The sequence below is a fragment of the Trifolium pratense genome, linkage group LG4, assembly GCF_020283565.1.
Source record: "Trifolium pratense cultivar HEN17-A07 linkage group LG4, ARS_RC_1.1, whole genome shotgun sequence".
In the NCBI taxonomy this organism is placed as follows: Eukaryota; Viridiplantae; Streptophyta; class Magnoliopsida; order Fabales; family Fabaceae; genus Trifolium; species Trifolium pratense.
Genome location: NC_060062.1, coordinates 25,679,338 through 25,692,784, shown reverse-complemented (window position 1 = coordinate 25,692,784; position 13,447 = coordinate 25,679,338). Strand labels below are relative to the sequence as shown.

Genomic DNA, 13,447 nt, shown 5'->3' with positions numbered 1-13,447 from the left:
GGCTTTTTGCTACGTGTCAAGAAACCCCTTGCCTAAGTAACCTATTCGCTTAGCGAACATCATTTCGCTCAGCGAACTTCACTGTCCTGAAAATCTATAAATAGCCTTCAGAAGCCATTTTCTAAAATCATCTCATTTTGTAATAGTTAAGATACGTAAGAAACACTAGTCTAAGAGTTTTAGAGGAGTTTTGTAAGGTGGATTCATCAATACACTTGAGAAATCAAGAGATGTTCTTCATCCCTTTTACTCCTTGTTCTTGTAAGTTAAATTCTACTATGTCTAGCTAAATTTCTTGTTGTTGGGATTAGATTTAGTTATTTTGTGATCATGTAGTCAATTCAATCTCAATATATATGTTTTATTTATCAATCATTATGAGTGTTATCTTGTTTTAATCGTTTATTTCTTAAATTTGAATGGTATAGACATACATTGTTTAAATTAAGAGTAAAGATAATCACTTATTGAACTTCAAGGTTTAGACATAGATTTTGAGTTCAATAATCACTTTAAATATCAGATCTTAATGCTATTATGTCGATTAATGATTCGAGACATCAAACGTTAATAGATATAATAGATTTCACGGCGTAATCCGGACACGGATACGTTCGATGCGTGATATGTGATAATAATGATTGGTGAATGAAATATATATAGTGATGTTGATTGATACATGCTAACGAGATAACGAATCTAGTCCCGGCAACTTCTTTTTATCCGAAAGTTCTAAAATCTTTTTAATCAATCGCACTTTTATGTTTTCGAAACAAATCTTACAAAAACCCGCACTTAAAATCATGGAAATTGCAAATCACCGTTTGATATCACACTAGTCCCTGTGGATACGATATAACGAAAATACTTGCTTTTGTACTTTCATCAAATGGCGCCGTTGCCGGGGACTGACGTTTGATATTGATAGTTTGATTATGATTTCTATCGTTTTAAGCAATTTTGTACTTTTTAGTTATTATTTATTATCCTTTGTGCACGCTAACTGTAACACCCTAAACCCAATATTCAAAAGTTACTCTAATTCTAGAATGCTTTTCAAATTTATGCAGCGGTTATAAATAATAAATAGGCTTGAAGTCAAAATAACTTATAAAAATATTGGTTTAAGGTATTACATTTTTCTTCATACATGGCTGATGAAAATAAATTAGCATAAGTATCACTATTAAAAATATTTTTCTTTTCTAAAAAGAAACATTTTAAATTAAAAATAAAATGACAGAGTAAATGACTCTATGAATTCTTCCCCGTGTCACAATCAGAGCGGAGCTTCATCAAAAACTTGAGCACGAGACTCAACAACCTGGAAAACCTGGACTCCCAAGAGTCCAGCACATAACACGTAACACAAAACAGGGTGAGTTTATGTAATAAACAAAAATAATAGGAAATATACAACAAAAGATAAACATGGTTATATCACATTACTAATTCATGCAACATTTATACCATTTAATCAACACCTCCATTTACACATCACTAATCAATTGATTAAATCAATCATACGACATTAGTTACTTGAAATATCGGAGATATATTACTAAATATCCAACTCACCATTACACATCATTTAGCACCCACCAATTAACACACACAAATTATCACTTATCATTTAGTATGCAATTATGCAAACATCAGTCAACAATTTATCAGTCACACAACATTTCATCTATTGAAATTAAGTATGCAATGTCTCCCTAGACACGACATATATGCATGTGGTACCCATCATCATAATTTTGGAAAACTTATTCCAAATGTTTTAGATCATCGTCTCTAAAACAACAGTAAACTAGATCATCGTCTCTAGAATACTCATCAATAGACACAACTTATGAATGCATGAATGTGCATATACCAAACATATAGTTTTATCTCAACTAAAACATCAACATAATATGGATAACATAATCCAAGTATTCTAAATCATCGTCTTTAGAATACATCTACTCATAATAAATCATCATTCATCATCATCAATCAATTGAACATCATAGTTATATTAATGAACAATCACACCTCGTCATTGTGCATAAGCACAAACACATCACTAATGCACCAAAAGAATTCATACACCAATAAATTTTATCAATAAACTCACAAATAAAGTTTATCAATTAAATACATCAATTAATACATCAATTTAGTTTCATTCATATATTCATCACCATCATCTTTTCGAAGATTAGATAAACTAATTTAGCTAATCCTAACTCCACTCAACTACACTGATTTATACTCTCTAACCACCTAGTTAATTATCTATTTAACTTGGTTGTATTTTCCGGATAATCCTCTCCTAAATTACTCCTCAAGTTTATCGGAAAAAAAAAGAATTATTTGAACTCAATTAAATACTCGAAACAGTATAAAATAACTACCGAAAACGAAAGTTACACATCAAAATATAGTATTTATATATAAAATAGTATCCCTGTATATCCACCTACAACATGACTACGGTCTACAGGTGGTATCAACAAAGAGATCTCATTGCCTATTAAGTAATAAAAATGATTTATAAAATTTGGAAAGAATGCTAAAGGACTAATTCTTGCTCGATCATCACAGACCTTCATCCTAAAGTCCTACTAATTCATATATTCTAGTAACATTCCCTCATAAATTTTCATATACACTCATCAATCAACAAAGGATTATCGTTTCTTGATATCATCAATTATTAATCAATAAAGCTTTAATTACTCAAACAAATCATCTCATCAAAAGTTGAGTAGATTCACACCATAATTTACCATGATTATGACCCACTATCATAGTATCCCATAACCCCCAAAACTCACATAAATGGATTCCTATGTTTAGTTCTCATTAATCCTAACTCAGCATACTCAAATTAACAACAAAACAACAACCAATTCATGAAATTATCAATCAAAATTCATACTTTCAATTTATTCAAACACAACAACTTCAACAGTTCAAGCATGAATTTTTATTGTATAAATCACTACTAAATAACAACAACAACATGGATTATTAATGAGAAAGCATAAAAACATAATCTCTACTCACGGGTTTTCTCAAAAAAAAAACCCTCTCCTAAGGAGAATCATAGAATACTTGGGAAAGAGAAGCTTAGCTACTCCTTTATTCTATAACACAATCCTACTTACAAACATAAACTTCCCTTACCTTATCAAAATTGGAGAAAGATTGGTGAAGAAGCTTGGTGTTTCCTCTCCTCTTGTTCTTGTTCTTCCTCCTTTCCTCTTTACGGTTCTCTCTCTACCTCTTTTCTTTTCTTCAAATTATGATTTATCTCTCTTAAAGTTACATCTTTATACCTAGGTTTACTACTTAGGCCAAATTCCAATTATATCCCTCAACTATTGGGCCTACTACCTTAACCCCACATTAATGGGCTACACCTCCCCCAAGCTCACTAGCTCAACTAATAAATATGCTACTTAATTTAATTAAATATAATAATACTAAAATAACACTAATGCGAAATTAGGGTGTTACACTAACTTGTCTGGTTAGGTTGTTTATGCGAGGAAAGATTTCTGCAGAGAATTTACTTTTTGATCGAGAAATCGAAAGAACAGCAAGAAGAAATAATAGTCAGAGAAAGAAAAGAAAACAACTAGCCAAACAAAAGAAGCTGCAAGAAGGAACTTCAACTTCTATTTCTTCAACATCCTCAATTGCCGAAGAGTGGCTGACGATCCGCCACGTAACAAATATCGTGTTCTTTCTTCTCCTTTATCTTGTTTATCGGTTATTATTATTATTGCTTATTCCGCTTAATTATTTGGTTGCCGTTCTATTGCTCCACACATCAAGTTCTTTTATTGGTGTGATTTATTGACGAATTCACAACAAATATCAAATCTCACTTAATTGCAATGATTTGATATAGCAGGGAATAGTCTTAATGGGTCAATACCTTCAAATCTAGGATCCTTAAGCAAACTTCAAAGGTTTTACATTGGCTTCAATAATTTTGGAAGTGGAGGAGCTCATGATTTGAACTTTCTTTCCTCATTAACCAATTGTACTAAGTTGCAAGAACTGAATTTGGACGGAAATAAATTTGGTGGCGTCTTACCAGATCATATAGGAAACCTTTCTACCTATCTTAGTTTGCTTAGTATGGCGGAAAATCAAATATATGGAGTGATACCTGAAAGTATTGGACAACTAGTCAATTTAACTGCATTCATTATGGTGGAGAATTTCCTTGATGGAACTATTCCAAATTCAATAGGAAAATTGAAGAATCTAGGAAGATTAGTTTTGCAACAAAACAATTTGTCCGGTAATATTCCTACTATTATTGGCAATCTTACTAAGTTGTTTGAACTTTATTTGCATACCAATAATTTTGAAGGAAGTATTCCATTAACCCTCAAATACTGCACTCAATTACAAACATTCGCTGTTTCTACGAATAAGTTGAGTGGTGATATACCTGATCAAGTATTCGGTAATCTAGAAAACTTAATATTCCTTGACTTGTCTAACAACTCCCTAACCGGTCCCCTTCCTTCGGTGTTTGGAAACCTAAAGCATCTTTCTATATTTTATCTATATGCAAACAAGTTGTCTGGTGAAATCCCCAAAGAACTTGGTGCTTGTTTTACATTAACAGAGCTTGTGTTGGAGAGAAACTTCTTCATTGGAAGCATACCTTCTTCCTTGGGCTCTTTAAGATCCTTAGAAATCTTAGACATTTCTAACAACAATTTCTCAAGCACAATCCCCTTTGAACTAGAAAATCTTACACTTTTGAATACCCTGGACTTGTCTTTTAACAACCTATATGGCGAGGTTCCCATAGGAGGTGTCTTTAGCAATATCTCAGCGATTACACTAACTGGAAACAAGAATCTTTGTGGAGGAATAAATCAATTAAAGCTTCCTATATGCTTTAAGGTTCCCTCTAAGAAACACAAAAGATCTCTAAAAAAGAAGCTTATTTTTGTTAGTGTAATTGGTGGGGTTTTGATCTCTTTCATAGCTTTTATAATTGTCCATTTCCTTACCAGAAAGTCCAAAAGGTTACAAACTTCACCATCTTTGCAAAATAGATTCTTGAGGGTTACTTATGGAGAACTACATGAAGCAACCAATGTGTTGCAAATTTGCCTTGAAAACGTGAAAAAACAACACTAGTTTGCTGTTTTCCGCCCCGGGCGGAAAAACCTGTGTTCCAGGCGGAAATTTGAAGCAGAATAAGGGGGGCTCTCTGTTTTGCCGCCCCAGGCGGAAATCTTGGTGTTTCAGGCGGAAATTTCCGCCCCAGGCGGAAAAAGCTGCGCCTCGGGCGGAAATCACTGCAGGGTATTTAAAGGGTCACGTTTTCTGTTTTTTGAGAGGAAGTTTAGAGGGTTTCTTTCACCAAAACGGCGGCTAGGGTTAAGAGGGTTACTCTTGGTTCATCTCTAGGTTTTGGGTGTTGATTCTTTCATCTTGTAATCACTTATCATTGAAATCTCTTGGTCACGGGAAGAGATTTGGGAAAAGGGTAGAATTAGGGTTGAAGTCTAATTCTTGCAACTCTTTTGTATTGAATCTCGTTGTAATCAAGCTTTTCATTGATAGTGAAACGGAGGGTGGCTCTCTCCCCCAGAGTAGGTCGGTTTTGACTGAACTGGGTAAACAATTGCTTCGTGTTCTTTACAGTTTTATTACTTATCTTTTGTTCGTGATTATTATTGCTATTTCCACGTTTTGATTGCTTATTCGATTTGCTCCACACATCAAGATTATTGGTGTGATTTTTAAAGAATTCACAACACAATGGTTTTTCTTCATCTAACTTAGTAGGAGCAGGAAGCTTTGGATCTGTTTATAAAGGATCTCTTCTCCATTTTGAAAGACCTATTGTTGTAAAGGTGTTGAATCTTCAAACACGTGGAGCAGCAAAGAGTTTCATGGCAGAATGTAAAGCTCTGGGAAAGATGAAGCACCGAAATCTTCTAAAGATATTAACTTGTTGTTCAAGCGTTGATTATGACGGTGAAGACTTCAAGGCTATTGTTTTTGAGTTCATGCCTAATGGGAGTCTAGAAAAGTTGTTGCACGATATTGAAGGGTCTGATAATCATAATCTCAACTTCACACAAAGAATAGACATAGCTCTTGATGTAGCTCATGCATTGAATTATCTTCACAATGATACAGAGCAAGTTGTAGTTCACTGTGATGTTAAGCCGAGCAACGTTCTTCTTGACGATGACCTTGTAGCCCACTTGGGAGACTTTGGCTTAGCTAGGCTCATTCATGGAGCCACAGGTCATTCAAGTAAAGATCAAATTAGTTCCTCCACAATTAAGGGAACTATAGGATATCTTCCTCCTGGTAAATTCTTTCTTTCACTTATTTGTTACTTATCCTTCCAAATGTTTTGCCAATACTTCTTACTTGTATTTTCATAGCATACTAATTCAAAGTATTTGCTCTCTTTATCTTATTCAAACAACTTTATTAGCCTTCTTATTATATATCAAGTCATTTTCTTTTATTCACTAATATGCCTAAATATTTGATATACACGATTCGTTAATTAATCTTTTTTTTCTTCTAAATAATTGCTGTTATTGTTTGAAAAGAATATGGAGCAGGTGGTCCAGTATCATCACAAGGAGATATCTACAGCTATGGGATTCTTCTTTTAGAAATGCTCACCGGAAAGAGACCAACAAATAACATGTTTAATGAGAATCTAAGCCTACACAAATTTTGTAAGATGAAAATGTTGGGTTTTTGTATGTAGGCTATATTTTGCAAAAACATCTTTTAGCTAAGTGTTGAGACATATGTGCCTACGCCAAGTGTTGAGACAGATGTGGGTACACATTGGAACAACACCTGTCCGTCTGACTGTGCGCGCCAGCTAGCGTTTTTATTTTCTATTCAATCTTTCGAAGATTTGATTGAAGAATTATTTCGTGGTTTCTTATACAACAAGGCGCACGTGATCAATGTGTTTCAGAAGGCAGCTGAACCCTAGTTCTATTTTCTAAAGGAATTATATTTTTAGAAAATATAATATTTGTTTCAAAAATATATCTTGTGAAGATTGCTGCAGAAAATATAAAAGATTTATTTCAAATAAATCTTTGTGCTTCAAGAAGATTAGAAGATTTAATTTTAAAATATATTTACAACAAATATATTTATGGGAGGAATATTTGATGCAAAGAACACTAGTACAGAAAACACTTTTTACATCTGGCCAAAACCCCCTTTTACATCTGACCCCGGTCAGAGGTAGATGTACAAGAAGTAGTAAGTTTACGCTTTTTACATCTGACATTCGCCAGATGTAAAATGATCCCCTTTTACCTCTGTTCTCGTGTTTCAGCTGACCAATTTTTTTTTTAATTAATTTGGACCTTTTACATCTGACCAAGTCACCAGATGTGAAATAGTAACTTTATTTAATTTTTTTTTTCAAAATCCTGTGTTTTTTTTTTTTTTTTATATTTTAAATCCTATTTTGTAATTAAAAAAAACCAAAATAGCATTACAATTCAACATTCAACCAAAATACAATTACATTCAACCAAGTCATTACGATTCAAATAAAATACCAAGTCTTACAATTCAACCAAAATACCAACAATCCAAAATGTTATAACATTCAAGCAAAATATAAGTCATTACAATTCAAAACATCCTAATTAATGTGAATTCATTGTAACATCACACAAATTAACCTAGCTAGCTCCTAAACCTCATCATCGGCAACATCATAATCTACCTCGGGATTGTACAGGTCAAGAAAACAAGTAGCCCAGCTGTTTCGCAATTCATACAGCTCCTCCTCGGTTAATGATGTGGGATCATCGAACACCTACAATACATATACATGATCAAGTTATTCATACTACATGATCTAAAAAATGCAATAATCCAGACAAACAGAATGCAGGAAGCGACAAACAGCAGCAGTTCCCAGGTACGGCGTTCGGCGGAAAAAATAACAACTACTCAACCAGATTTCTAGTACAATTAAAATTTCTAGTGTGCAGAAAATCAGATACAGATTTCAACCAGATTTCTAGTACAACATGAAGTGGAGATTTCAGATACAGATTTTAATTCTAGTACAGATTTCAATCAGATAACAGCAGCAGTTCCCAACATGAAATTTCTAACCCATAAAAAAATATTGAAAACCTATTCTAACACAACATGAAGTGCTTTAAATTAATCAATCTACACAAATTCAAGTTCTTTTACCACAACAAATATCATGCTTTTGATTAATCAATAAGTAAAACAAAAGAGAGATATCATGCTTTTGATTGCTTCAGTTTTACACACATAAAACTAACAAAATCACAATACACTTCCTAAAGAACATGATGAATAAAAAAGAGATATCATGTTTTTGATTGCTTCAGTTTTACAAATACTTTTGTGAAACTCTAACATCCACACTCATGTTCAATAACTTGATGAATAAAGAAATGGAACTAGAAACAAAAGGCTACAGCAGGAGAGATCAAACAACTTTTCCACTAACCTGCATTCTTTGTCAATCTGCAGGCATGCTTCATGCATATTGGTACCTACGTGATCCATCAAACTTTCCTCCGTAACACGGTAATCCAAACTTCCTGGCAATTATGATAGTTATTGTTGAGCAGCCTCAATTGAACTAACCCAAGTCTGCAAATGCAACCATATATCCATGAATAAACTTCTACAATACATAATCATCTAATTTTAAACCGATAGCATGAAGGTCACAATTATGATAGTTAGAAGCTAACACTTTAGGCCTGTCAATAAACACACAAAATGAAGCTGACATTTTAAGGAAATATAACCTGTCATTCCTTTAAAAAATTATCAGGGGATTGCAAATAAAGAACAAAATGCAGTAGGTATGCATTCTTAAGGCTTTGTAGAAACCATATTCCTCTGAAAATAACAAAAAAAAATCAGAACAAAGCAAAAAGTGAGAATGAAAACATCAAAATTTCATAGGTAAGTCGCCGTCCAAGCATGCAATTATCAAAATTTATAAAGTGCAATTTAACCTTTAATCCATCTATAAGCCGTCCAGGCATGCTTCCAACATATGTTCTCCTATGTCCTCTAATATCAGCCTCATCCTTGACTCCACCAAGGGATATGCGGATAAACTTTCTTCCCAAAGCAGCAGTAATAGAAGATGCCAATGATGTTTTCCTGACACCTGGTGGCCAAACAAAGCACAGCATTTGACCCCTTGCATCTGGTTTAAGCTGTGATGCATACACACTAAAATTAGAAACACGTTAAATTTTACAATCCAGTAGATACTGACAGGCATAGTAATAGAGTATTTAGCAACCTTGCGAACTGCTAGGTATTCAATAATTCTTTGCTTGACCTTCACTAAACCATAGTGATCACTGTCCAGTCGCTTTTGTGCAGCCCTTAAGTCCATTTCAATCTCTTCGCTGGCCTTCTTCCAGGGCAGATCGGCAAGAAGATCAAGGTAAACCTGCGAACTGTTATACCCAGGTTGTTGAGGCTGCATTTTTTTAAGCCTCTTGAGAGAACAATTATAGTAAAATGAACTGATTGTCTCTATGAGGTTGTAGAATCACTTTGATAATGACAATATCTGATTTTTCATCAATTTACTTAACATATAGAGCAAGTAATTCCTGACAAAGATCAATCATCACCATATTTCATTATGACTCTATCAAAAAGTACCTCAACTCTGTGTGTGCATGTTTCCATACATTTGGTGGCATTCCTGCCTTCTGCATATTCCTTTCAAGGGCAACCAGGTCATCCTCATCATCCTCATTATCACCAAGTTCTTCTTTTATAGCCCTCATCTAAAATAATATTTTAGGAAAAAAAGGAAACAAGAACATATCAATTAGATAAAAACCTTAACTAGATAAGAAAGCAGTAAAATGCTCCCTTGAAGCAAAGCTGACCAAGCCTTTTTAAATCATCTGGTATAACATATAACTATTTTATCAGTGTATTATTGCTGTGATGGAAATCAGAAAATCTATGCTACTGTCATTTTCCCTCCTAAGACAAACTGTGATAATCACCTAATAGCTAAATGTAGTATATATCACAGAATCATCTAAGTCTAACTACAAGTGACAGCTTTAAGACTAAGAATATTACCTACACAATATTAATTTAGGGGTAGATTTGAGCAAGTGGTGTTGGACAGTCCCATAAACGCAATAAATATTGCGCGTGCCTTGGCTCTGCGCCCCCAAAGCGTTTGTCTTTTCTAGCGTAGCATGAGGCAATGTAACCAATATTTAACTAAACAGGAAAAAAAATTATTCAATATTGAAAAAGGGGAAAGATGACAAACAAACTTAATCATAATTTGGCTCAATAATGAGAAAAAATATAAACCAAAACTGACTCATTTATAATAGTCTATAACAATCTAGTAATATATTATATAATTGTTAATGAGTGAATTCGATTGGAAAGGAAGGACACCAACAGTTATGTCTTCCCATCGAAGAATCACGAGAGTTTTTGAAGATCGTCACGAATGCTCCATGAAGAATCGATGGAGAATCGCAAGAGTTTGAGAGAAAAATATAACTATATAACTATAGGAATTACAATAGTAATTTTGAGAAACCAACAACCACATATATGATTTTTAAGTATACCTGCAAGAGCCTCAATTATGTGAAGAAATCCAGCAAGACAAAGTTGACACTTCCTACCAAGTTGACACTTCCTTAGCATAAAAACTTCTGAGATAGCACTATGGGTTTATGAGAAGCGAAAATAGAGTATTGCTGCCCTGTATAAATTAGAGAAATTAAAACACACAATGATAATAAAACTTGTTAAAATCACAATTAACAGTAAAGCAGGCACAAACATACCTATATCTATATAAACTGCAAACTAAGGCAGAGGATAATAAAATTGAACAATAACACTAAACTCAAAACCTAGATTAATGGAACAAATTGAACACAAATTGAACAATATTATACCACTAAACTCAAAAGCCCTAAATTATAGAATATGGAAATGGAAATTGAACACATAAACTCAAAATCAAACAAGAGAAGATTCCATAAATGGAAGACAAAAATTAACATAATTAAAAATTGAAGACACGGGGAGAGAGAGAGAGTGAGAGAGAGAGAGAGAGAGAGAGGAAGAGAGAGCAGTGAAACCTTCGTTGAGGAAGAGATATGGCGGCGACAAGAGGAACTGCGGTGGCAGAAGCTACGACGAAGACGAACAAAGGCGAAGAAGAGCTAGGGCGAAGAAAAATTATGGCAGGGAAGAGGATCTGGGTTTTTTTTTAGGGTTGATTCTTCGATTAGGGTTCGAGAGAGTGTGAGAGAGAGAGAGAGAACGAGTTTGAGAAGATTAGGTTTTTTTTTTTTGCGTGCGTGAAGTTTATATTAATTTCCGTTCAAATAAAATAAAAAATCACATTTAAGACGTTTTACATCTGGGCATATAATGGGCCAGATGTAAACGTATTTTAGACAATTTTCACCATAATTACAGGATTGCCACCGCGTTTAGCTTTTCATCTGGGGATATTTTGATCAGATGTAATAAGTTGTGTCTATGTATTTTTCACATCAAGTACAGTTGAAACCAGATGTAAAGAGTACTCCATATTACTTTTCACATCTGACATCTCTTCAACTGATGTAAAACTCTTTAGTAATATGTCATATTTGTGCTAGTGGAAAGATTTGATAAAAATATATATTTTGCATCTAGAAGATTTCTTGGAGCTGAAGTATTGTGAAAAGCCCACGAGGCTCTGCTATTTAAAGGGTGCTGCTAACCCTGTTTTATTCACCGAAACTTGAAGCTAAAATAGAATATCAAAGATGTAGTCTTTTAAAGGTTTCACGTCTTTAAGCCACTCTTTAGGAAAGTTGGTGTAAAAGTGAATCACTCGAGTTGTGAGATGGTCACCGTGTCCTCACTCAGAAACCTATAGGTAATGAGTTGAGTATTGTACTTGGAGGAAGCTTTTAAGCAACTCCAAATTATGAACTTAGCTGTTGGCTAGGTGTTAATGTCATTGTAGTGTGTCTTCATCTTTGTCAATGAGAGTGTCTCCATTCTGTTGTTATTGAAATCCTTACTGGTTGTAAGGTTGAGGGGAGTGAGACGGGGTCTCATATCTAGGAGTTCCTAGGTAGAAGTGTCATTGGGTAGGGATTAAGTGAGGAGTTGTAAACGAGGGAGTTTAGCTCTGAATTAATACTGCTGATAGTGAATTTCCTCCTGGATTGGTATCCCCCAGATTAGGCTGTTAGGCTGAACTGGGTTAACAATTATGTGTGTCGTTTATGTTTTTCAGTATCTGTTTTTAATGCTCTGCTTTATTGTTCTTACTGTTAAGACAAGTGTTACGACAAGTGTCTGAACATCGTGGACAACACTTGTCTACTGTGTACCAGAATTTCAGAAAATTCCAGAAGAAATCCTTGAGATAGTAGATTCACATTTGCTTATGCCATTTGTTGAAGATCAAACAGGGATTGTGCAAAACAAATTTAGAAAGTGTTTGGTGATGTTTGCTGGAATCGGTGTTGCATGTTCTGAAGAGTTCCCTAGTCATCGAATGCTGATAAAAGATGTTATAGTTAAGTTGAATGAAATCAAATCAAAGCTTACATGCTAGGATAAGAAAATAATTGTGTTGACAAGAAAGCTTGATTTAGTATTGTATTCACAAGTGTGTGTTTTTTGTTTGTGTTAATTTGAATTATAACAAGGGTCTTGTTAACATGTTAACATTCTCCTTACAATAATTTCCCATATATGAGATAACTTAACGATTTGTATTTGTAGTCGTTTGCATTAAATGTATTGTTCGTATGAAAATGTTGTTAGCTAATATATATATATATATATATATATATATATATATATATATATATATATATATATATATAGGGAGTGTATCCGGTGAGAACTGATAACTATTGTGAGAAACGAGAACTTTTAATAGTAACCATGCGATTTAATTGACGCATCAGATTAAATCTTCCATTCACTTAAAATTCCATGTGATTCTATTTTGTGTATATTGAAATATCTTCCTATATATAATCTTTCCTAATTTATTCCTATAATATTTCCTAACTTATTAATACAGCTCCCTCTAAAACTTATCACTCTTTTGGCCACTCCCTCCAAAACCTACCCGAACAAGGTACTACCCCCTTCTTTCTTTTTCTTTGCTGCTTGCCGCCATCTATTATCTGATTGGTGTTTGTTTATGTCTTCTTGCATGTACTAACAAAATTTCAATCAAATATTTGTAAGTTAATTGTTGGCTTGTGTTCTCTGTTACACGACTTAAAGAATAGGAGTATAATTAGTTCAATAAGATATTTCACTTCTTTCATTTTGCTATTTCTTTCTCTTGGCTTGTGTCCATATGCTATTTCTTTTTGTTTCTTTA

The 13,447-nt window shown here is 33.7% G+C and overlaps 2 long non-coding RNA genes and 1 pseudogene across 2 annotated transcripts; 1 reads left to right on the top strand and 2 right to left on the bottom strand.

Annotated features, from left to right (window-relative positions):
- Window positions 1-1,050: 1,050 nt before the first annotated feature.
- LOC123921133 lies at window positions 1,051-3,505 on the bottom strand. Its single transcript, XR_006813959.1, has 2 exons — window positions 3,178-3,505; window positions 1,051-1,333 (listed from the first exon to the last, which is right to left on the bottom strand). It is a non-coding gene; the product is annotated as an uncharacterized LOC123921133 (long non-coding RNA).
- A 365-nt stretch (window positions 3,506-3,870) lies between these two features.
- On the top strand, window positions 3,871-12,806 carry LOC123922362 (annotated as a pseudogene).
- Window positions 7,564-11,343, bottom strand: LOC123921135. Its single transcript, XR_006813964.1, has 7 exons — window positions 11,181-11,343; window positions 10,659-10,795; window positions 10,147-10,293; window positions 9,712-9,839; window positions 9,341-9,500; window positions 8,525-8,670; window positions 7,564-7,849 (listed from the first exon to the last, which is right to left on the bottom strand). It is a non-coding gene; the product is annotated as an uncharacterized LOC123921135 (long non-coding RNA).
- Window positions 12,807-13,447: the final 641 nt, after the last annotated feature.